General features: G+C 41.5%; 2 pseudogenes; one reads left to right on the top strand and one right to left on the bottom strand.

The window, feature by feature from the left end:
- Positions 1 to 966: 966 nt before the first annotated feature.
- On the bottom strand, positions 967 to 1,076 carry LOC112134499 (small nucleolar RNA SNORA26; annotated as a pseudogene).
- A 6,836-nt stretch (positions 1,077 to 7,912) lies between these two features.
- Positions 7,913 to 8,225, top strand: LOC112134284 (large ribosomal subunit protein eL42-like; annotated as a pseudogene).
- Positions 8,226 to 9,972: the final 1,747 nt, after the last annotated feature.

Raw genomic sequence — 9,972 nt, 5'->3', positions numbered from 1 at the left:
GAGATTGCTGTGAGCCAAGATCGTGCCACTGCACTCCAGCCTGGGTGACAGAGCAACAAAGAAATACAAAGAACAAACAAATAAAAAACCTAAGAATACTTTATAGGTGGTGCTGTGAACTTGCTTTTGCTTTTTATTCAGGAGGCACAAAATCTCTCACTATCCAATAATGTTAGAACTGATCAAAGAGTTCAAATGTTGTCAGCCTGATGCATCTATTCTAAAGTTCCCTATTAACATTTCACCCAATAATTTTAGCAGATATTGATACTCAGTGGCTAGAATGATTTTGTTAGGGTTCACTAAATGGTAGCATTCTAATGTTTTCATTCCTTTGGCATATATTAGCTATAGTTCTTCTATAGAGAAGAATTCCCCCGTCATGTTTGCAAAGGCAGGATAAATACTTGATTCCTTCCCCTTATTGGTATCGAATTAATGAGTTGCTTCCTTAAACACCTTTAACTATGAAAATATTTTTGGAATATTATTATGAACTCATGGATTTTTGTATGTTTGATGTGTTTCAATCTTTGCAGTCCTACTTTCTGAAGCTAAAGTTATCCCAAGTTTAACCAATAATAGCCTTTTCCACCAGGCATGATGGCTCGCACCTGTAATCCCAGCACTTTGGGAGGCTGAGGTGGGCAGATCACTTGAGGCCAGTAGTTTGAGACCAGGCTGGGCAACATGACAAAAGCCCCTCTCTACTAAAAACACAAAAAAATTAGTGGGGCATGGTGGCGTGCACACCCATAGTTCCATCTACTCGAGAGGCCGAGGCAGGAGAATCACTTGAACTCAGGAAGCGGAGGTTGCAGTGAGCCAAGATCACGCCACTGCACTCCAGCCTGGACAACAGAATGAGACTCTGTCTCAAAAATAATAATAATAATAAAATAATAAAATAAAAAATAATAGCCTTTTCAAATTTGTTCTGTTAGGACCCCTGCTCCTTTTTTTTCCAGCTGTGACTCCAGACAGGATCCAAAGAGAAGTTTTACAATCTCTTCTTTGGGTTTTAAGGAGACTGGCTTTACCCTTCTGTGTTAGCCTCTGGCGCAGGAAAGGGTCATGTGCCCTTCTGAGTTGCCCTGCTAGTCTTTGACATTTTTCTCTCCCGTGCTCAGAATAATTGTTTTCCAAGGTGCCATGTTCCTTTCAGTAGAACTTTGAATTACGATGTTCCTTGCTAACAGATTGTCATTGCTTCTTGTCCAGCTTATTATGTTTAAGGAGACAGTGAACCTTATTAAATTCAGTCTGGTATCAGTATCCTATAAATGTAAATACATCCGCACCCATCTTAAACTTCTTCCTTTCTGCCCCAAAGGAACCACAGTCTAGAATATGCTTTTGATGTCTTTCCTTCCATTATTGCCTCACTCTCTCCAACCTTCAGCCTCATCCCCTCTGTGGGTGAATCAGAGATGCCCACCACTGCCTCCCGGTCCCCTATCTTATCTCCTCAACTGGACTGGAAGCTTTGGGACAGCAAGAATGACCTTTCTTACTCATTTTGAATCTTCCACAATGCTGAACACAGAGTATGTCCTCGCTAAGGTTGCAACTGAATTATCACCAAGACACATACTTGGTGGTAACGTGCTTGCTCTGCTCTTCATCAATCCCTCATCCAGGCACTTTTTCTCCCACACCAAAGAAGCTTCATCCCACAACCAGTTCATAGAAATGGAATAAAATAAAACTCTGATTGGTTCTGTTCCGAAGAAGCCATGCTTTAAGAAAGAAAAATCGTGCCTGGAAGAGCTGTCAGCTTCATTACGGGCTCTGCAGCCAGCCACGTGGGAGGGCAGTCGAATCCTGGAGAAGGAGCGGGTTAATGACCAAAACCCCTCCCCTCCCACGGCACACTTGAGCCTCCCCCCACACGTGGTGTTCTCAGAAGCCACACGATGGGGGAAATCTTTTCTCAGTTCCTTAATATTTCAGAAACAATATGCCACTAGCAATTTCTCATCTTTTCTAATTCTCTGAGGAAGATTATTTCAGAGAACCAAATAAGAGGTCCATATAATAGGGCAGAGTGAGCTCAAGAAAAACCCTCTGCACACCCAGATTGTTGTGGATGCCGTCTCAGCAGTGGGGAGACCTCAGGAGAAGTGGGTAAAAACACTACAGGTCCTCCACATGGGAGGCGTGGACCCCAGAGAGGAGCTTCAGAACTAACCCCTATTCGTACTTCTTCATTGAGTTTCTACTCACATGCTTTGCCCATTGGCTATCTTGGTCTGTCTTTGTTCCGTAGTTGAAGTAGTTGAAGTCTTTACACACTAAGAATATCAGCCTAGCCAGGGCGTTTGGGGTTCTTAGGGTCGAATAAACTACCCAAATTAGCTTAAGAGGGAACTTGGCCGGGCACGGTGGCTCATGCCTGTAATCCCAGCACTTTGGGAAGCCGAGGCAGGTGGATCACCTGAGGCCAGAAATTCGAGACCAGCCTGGCCAACATGGTGAAACCCTGTCTCTACTAAAAATACAAAAATTAGCTGGGCGTGATAGTGAGGGGCCCGTAATCCCAGCTACTAGAGAGGCTGAGGCAGGAGAATCACTTGAATGCGGGAGATGGAGGTTGCAGTGAACTGGGATCCTACCACTGCACTCCAGCCTGGGTGACAGAGTAAGACTGCCAAAAAAAAAAAAAAAAAAGAAAGGAAGGAAGGAAAGAAGGAAGGAAGGAGAAAAGAGGGAACTCATAGACTCCGTAACTGGAAGCCCAAGAGTAGATCTACACTCAGGTGCAACAGGATCCAGGGACCCTAACACTAACTCAAACCTTTCTCTCCATTTACCTTTCACCTTCCCTCATCTCTGTTTGCCTTGATGCCATCCTTCTGCAGTTAGCTTTTCCTTCTGTAGCCAGAATCATCAGCAGCCACAGGACACCTCAGTCCTTCAAGCTTTGTCAACCCAAAGGTAAGGTCCATTCTTCTTGAGCTCCAAAGCCAAAAAGAGACTCTTCTTAGGGAAAGAGGATGCTGAACAACCCAAAACAGCAGATGCTCAGTACACTATTAACCCTTTTAGCATACATGTGAACTTCCTAGACCTCAGTTTCTCCATCTATAAAATGGAACAATAATACCTACCAGTAGTCGTTAGATAATGCATGTAAAATGCTTAGCACCATTCCCAGCACATAATAACCCCTATATTCATGCTGGCTCTTGTTATTATTTTTATCATTATATGCCTTTCCTAGATGGTCATCTTTTAATTCTACTTATGATATCTCCCACTGAGTAGAACTTAAAGATTTTTCTGTGACCAAACCTAAAAATATTTCCTTTATGGCTTCTGGATGATGTCTTGTATAGGAGAGATTTCCCCACACCAACATTACAAAAACATCCTCTTACATCTCCTTCTAGTATTTTTGTAGTCTTATTTATTTATTTATTTATTTGAGATGGGGTCTCACTTTGTCGCCCAGGCTGAAGTACAGTGGCGTGATCGCAGTTCACTGCAGCCTTGACCTCCCCAAGCTCAGGTGATCCTCCCACCTCAGTTTTTGTATTTCTAGTAGAGACAGTTTCATCATGTTGCACAGGCTGGTCTCGAACTCCTGGGCTCAAGCTATATATAGATATATATATATATATATATGTGTGTGTATATATATATATGTGTGTGTGTATATATATATATGTGTGTGTATATATATGTGTGTGTATATATATATGTGTGTGTGTATATATATATATATATATATATATCTGGCTCTGGCTCTTCTCCCACAAGCTATTATTCCAAAACCGTTTTTCTGTTTGTTTCTTTTTGTTTTGTTTTTTGTTTTTTTGAGACAGATTCTTGCTCTGTAGCCCAGGTTGGGGCAGTGGCGTGATATCGGCTTACTGCAACCTCCACCTCCCAGGTCCCAGTTCAAGCAGTTCTCCTGCCTCAGCCTCCCGAATAGCTGGGATTACAGGCATGCACCACCATGGCCAGCTAATTTTTGTATTTTTAGTAGAGATGGGGTTTCGCCATGTTGGCCAGGCTGATCTTGAACTCCTAACCTCGTGATCTGCCTGCCTCGGCCTCCCAAAGCACTGGGATTACAGGCGTGGGCCACTGCACCCAGCCTCCAAATAAACTTTTAAATCAGCTTATAAAGATACAATTTTAAATGAGTTGTATTTCATCTTAAAATTGCATTGAATTTATGGATCAGTTTGGAAAGAATTAGCATCTTCATAAGAATGAGCTTTCCTGACTAGGAAGCAATGCAGAGCTCCATTGATTCAGACATTCTTCATGTTCCTGAGTTTTAGAGAATAAACATAACAAGGAAAATAAACATAACACATTCACTCTTATTCCTAGTCCTAAATATTTTATGGTTTTGGTGGGCTTTTGTTTTGCTATTAAATAAAATTTTATTGCCATTAAGTTTTCTAATTTATTATTATTGCCAATGTTATTATTACTATTTTTTTTGAGACAGAGTCTCATTCTCCCAAAGTGCTGGGATTACAGGCGTGAGCCAGTGCGCCCAGCCTGCCAATGCTATCAATATATTCGTGTTTTACTCATAACTGGTTATCCTGTTGTGCTCTTTTTATATGAACAATTTTCAGTTTTTAGTTGAATTATTCTGTTTTCTTTTCTTTTCTTCTGTCTTCCAGGCTGGAGTACAGTGGCATGATCAAGGCTCACTGCAGCCTTGACCTCCTGGGCTCAAGTGATCCTCCCACCTCAACCTCCCGAGTAGCTGGGACTACAGGCATACGTCGCCACACCCAGTTAATTTTGTGTGTGTGTGTGTGTGTGTGTGTGTGTGTGTGTGTGGAGACAGTGTCTAACTGTGTTGCCCAGGCTGGTCTGAAACTCCTAGGCTCAAGTGATCAGCCCGCTAGGCCTCCCAAAGTGCTGGGATTACAGGTGTGAGCCACTGCACCTGGCTAGTTGATTCTTATGATTTCATAAATAACCAATCGTATCATCTGTAAGCAATAAGTTTCTCATTTCTTTTTATAAACTTAGTTTGCTCTCCTTATTTTCTCGCAGCAGCTAGGGCCTACAGTAAGATACTGACTAGTAGTAGTGCTATGCAGCATCCTCATCCCATTCTTGACTTTAAGGAGAATGGCTTGTGTTTTCACCTTTAAGTGTGGTTGCTGCTATTTACTTCTTTATCAAAGTGAAGAAGTTTCCCTATATTCCTTTTTTTTTTTTTTTTTTTTGAGATGGAGTCTTGCTCTGTCATCCAGGCTGGAGTGCAGTGGCTCAATCTTGGCTCACTGCAACCTCTGCCTCCTGGGTTCAAGTGATTCTCCTGGCTCAGCCTCCCGAGTAGCTGGGATTACAGGTGCCAGTCACCATGCCTGGCTAATTTTTGTATTTTTAGTAGAGACGGGCATTTCACAATATTGTCAGGCTGGTCTCGAACTCCTGACCTCAGGTGATCCACCCGCCTTAGCCTCCTAAAGTGCTGGGATTACAGGCATGAGCCACTGCACCTGGTCCCTTATATTCCTAAGTTACTAAGAATTTTTTAGGACTGATTGTTGCATCTATTGAAATAATTTTGTTTTTCTATGCTTATCTATTAATATAGTAAACTACATTTGTAGTAGATTTCACAGTTTTATGTCTCCCTACCTATTAAATGATAATTGATTACTGGATTTGATTTGCTAATACATTATCTGGCATTTTAAATCAATGTTTATAATTTTCTTTTTAGTGTATCTTTGCCCAATTTTGCTATCAAGGTTATGCTAACCTTGCAGAATGAATTGAAATTCTTTCCATTTTTCCTTCTATTTTCTGGAGCAGTTGAATAACAAAAAAAGTGTGTTACCTATAACTTTTTGGAAGTTTCGATAGAATTTACCTACTAAACATGAAATTTGCTTGGAATATTTTGGGGAATAAATCTGACTATATTTCAATTTTTTCTTTTTTTCTTTTTTTTTTTTTATTTTTTGAGATGAAGTCTCACTCTTGTCCCCCAGGCTGGAGTGCAATGGCACGATCTCAGCTCACTGCAACCTCCGCCTCCTGGGTTCAAGCAATTCTCCTGCCTCAGCCTCCCGAGTAGCTGGGATTACAGGCGCCCGCCACCATGCCCAGCTAATTTTTGTATTTTTAGTAGAGACAGGGTTTCACCATGTTGGCCAGGCTGGTCTCAAACTCCTGACCTCGTGATCCGCCTGCCCCAGCCTCCCAAGGTGCTGGGATTACAGGCGTGAACCACCGCGCCTGGCCACTCAATTTTTTCTATTTTTGATTAATTTATGTTTTCCAAACAAAATTGTTTCAAACTATCATCTGTATTTTCAAATGTATTATTAAAATTACAATTTATTTTCCTTATTTACTTGATCTTTTAATTTTTTTTAAAGAATTTCATGTCTCTAGTTGTCATCGCCTTGTCAAATTCTATTATTTCCAATAGGGTTTACCTTATTATTTTAAAGCTATACTGCTCAATTCATAAAGAATTATATCTTAATTAATATCTTTTATTAATATAAATATCTATTTTAGTCCAATTAATGCTTTTTGTTGTATCTATTGCAAGTCCTGCTTTATTTTTCCTTCTCTTTGTCCATCCTATATTTTCAGCCCTGCTGTGAAATTTCTGTTTTGGATGTACTTCATGTAAAAAGCATAACTTTTTAAATGCAATGTAGATTTCTTTGTATTTTAATAGAACTTGGTCTATTTAACTGTTTTATTTAGCCTATTTAAATTTTTAATGCTCCTTGATATGGCTGGTGTAATTTTTAATGTCTTCATGTTTTCTATTTAGATATATGTCTTGTAAAAAGCTTATAACTTTTTAATGCAATCTGAGATTGTTTGTACTTTAATAGAACTTAATCTATTTAAAATTTTAATGATCCTTGATATGGCTGGTCTAATTTTTAATATCCTCATATTCTCTGTTTATCTTGCTTTTTATGGTTTGGCTTTCTTCTCCCTTCTGTGTTTCGCTGCTTTGATCTGATTTTCTTTATTCCTTTCCCCCTCAATTTAGTAGTTCCACTCCATCTTGCTATTCTACTGACTATATTAGTTTGACTTATTTTTTGTAGCTGCCCAGAAAACTCTGTTTACCAATTAAGTACTTAACAAATTATCTTGCTGAAAATGATAACTACAGTAGCAATGACATCCACAAAACGATCGAAACCTTCTAAATCTGCTTCATTTCTCTGGCATCATCTAAAGTAGAATTAAAAGCTCAGTTCATAGCTTCAAAATTCTCCAAGTTAACGTTCACCTCTCGATTCTCTTGCTGACCACTCACTTGAATTCTGCCGTCTTGCTTAACCTTTCTTTCCACACACTGCCCACAACATTCCATATTTGGATGCTTTTCTTTGAAATGAAATTCTCTCATTATCCATCTTATCACTTAGGTCACTCCAAAGCTGAGACAGTCTCTATCCACTCAGATTTAAAGGTAGAAAACATAAAAGTGGACTCAAAAATTCATTTATTCTACTATCGCATTTGAGATTAAGAAAAAAAAAAATTGCCTTCTGTGCCAATAGCGATCCTGCAAACATGGTGAAGTTTCCTAAAACTCACAGAACTTTTTTTTTTTTTTTTTGAGAGAGTCTCGCTCTGTTTTGTTTGTTTGTTTGCTTGTTTTCTGAGACAGAGTCTCGCTCTGTCGTCCAGGCTGGAGTGCAGTGGTGAGATCTAAGCTCACTGCAACATCCACCTCCTGGGTTCAAGCGATTCTTCTGCCTCGGCCTCCTGAGGAGCTGAGATTGCAGGCACCCAACACCGCGCCTGGCTAATTTTTGTATTTTTAGTAGAGACGGGGTTTCACCACATTGGCCAGGCTGGTCTCGAACTCCTGACCTCAAATGATCTGCCCACCTCAGCCTCCCAAAGTGCTGGGATTACAGGCGTGAGCCACCACACCTGGCCAACCCGCGGGACTTTCTGTAAGAAGTGTGGCAAACACCATCCCCACAAAGTGACACAGTACAAGAAGGACAAGAATTATCTGTATGCCCAGGGTGAGTGGGTTATGACGGGAAGCCGAGCGGCTATGGTGGGCAGACTAAACTGATTTTCCGGAAAAAGGCTAAAACTACAAAGAAGATTATGCTAAGGCTTGAGTGCATTGAGCCCAATTGCAGATCTAAGAGAATGCTGGCTATTAAAAGATGCAAGCATTTTGAACTGGGAGGAGGTAAGAAGAGAAAGGGCCAAGTGATCCAGTTCTAAGTGTCATCTTTTGTTTTATTATGAAGACATAATAAAATCTTGAGTTTATGTTCAAAAAAGAAAAAGGAAAAAATTCATTCAACTAATATTGAACTTACTGAGCACGTACTATGGCCAGATACTGTTCTTGGTAGTGGGGGCATAACAGTAAACAAGATGGGAGTAGGGAGAGTACACAGATAATAACAAGTACATCAACACACAATTACATAATCTAATGTCAGGTGGTGACAGGTGCTAGGAGGAAAAATAAAGAAGAGAGAGGTGACAGGTGGTGATGAGGGTGCTGTTTTAGATGAGGTGGTGAGGGAAGGCATGTCTGAGGAGGAAGCATTCAAGCAAAGCCCGGATATTTGCAAGGCCCTTGGATGGGAGGGGACTGGCCTGCTCAAGGAGCAGCAGGGACTCGAGGAGCAACAGGGAGGACTGGGAGGCAAATTCAGGGGGAGTCGGAGGCCAGGGCCAGGACTATCTGGGAGGCCGTGGTAAAGATTTTGATTTTGATTTTTAATTTAATAAAAGTCATTGGAAGTCATTGGAAAGTTTTGTCCTGGGCAGTGCCATTCCCTGACTCATGCTCTGGAAAGATCACTCTGGCTGCTGTGCATAGAGTCGGTTGCCAGGGCCTGAGTGGACACAGAAGAGCCAGTTAGGAGACAACTTCTGCAAAGAAGATGCGCGGCCTTGGTGGCTTAGACAGGCCGCCCCGGCGTAGGGGGGAGAAGTGGTGGGATACAGCAGATGCACATTTCATGTTAGGCTGATGGCGTGGATGTAGAATGGGAGAGAAAGAATTAGAGATGACTACAAAGGCTTTTACCCCAGTAAAACGAGGATAGTATTTACTCAGGAAAAAAAAAAAAGGGGCAAGAAAAGCTGGCTGCATGAAAACTGAGTTGCTGCGTGTGCGGTTTGCATCTGCCCAAAGAGGGTGGTGACAGGAAAAGTCACAAAAGGCAGTGTGAAGGCATCTTCCATTAGTGCACGACTAGCAACAGCAAGCTCACTCAGGTAAACGTGAGGAAGACTAAAGAACAAGTCCCCAACCAACTCTGACTAGTTCCTGGGAGCTGGCCAGTAAATGAGGCTCTGCTACTCAAGACTAAGTTTGTGGTTTTCCTATGGCTTCTCTTAAAAATCAGTTTTATATGGGCCGTGTGTGGTGACGCACACCTGTAATCCCAGCACTTTGGGAGGCCGAGGTGGGCAGATCATGAGGTCAGGAGTTTGAGACTAGCCTGACCAACATGGTGAAACCCCATCTCTACTAAAAATACAAAAACAATTAGCCGGGCTTCGTGGTGCACACCTGTAATCCCAGCTACTCAGGAGACTGAGGCAGGAGAACCGCTTGAACCCGGGAGTCAGAGGTTGTAGTGACCCGAGATCACGCCACTGCACTCCAGCCTGAGCGACAGAGTGAGACTCTGTCTCAAAAAATAATAATAATAATTTTTATGTCCTTTGAATCAGCGTCTAACCATACCACATTATTTTTTGTCTTAAAAGTCCCCTCTTAGTAATGAAATTTTCCTTGGAGGTCAGTTAAAACTCATATGCTATCATGTGCCTTGCAGCGGCTGCTGGACTCCCAGATGTCACGCGCCTACTCAGGACCTTCAGTCCAGGCTCCTATTTGCCCTCCCTTTTGGTGGTTTATCACAAACAAATATCCTCAAAATATTCTATTGCTGTCAAATCTAACAAAATTATTGATATAGCCAGCTTTGGGACTGTCGCTTTCCAAAGACAATAAAT

This window comes from Pongo abelii, chromosome 6 (genome assembly GCF_028885655.2).
Source record: "Pongo abelii isolate AG06213 chromosome 6, NHGRI_mPonAbe1-v2.0_pri, whole genome shotgun sequence".
Taxonomy (NCBI): Eukaryota; Metazoa; Chordata; class Mammalia; order Primates; family Hominidae; genus Pongo; species Pongo abelii.
The sequence above is the reverse complement of the archived record's forward strand: the minus strand, read 5'-3'. Positions and strand labels throughout refer to the sequence as shown.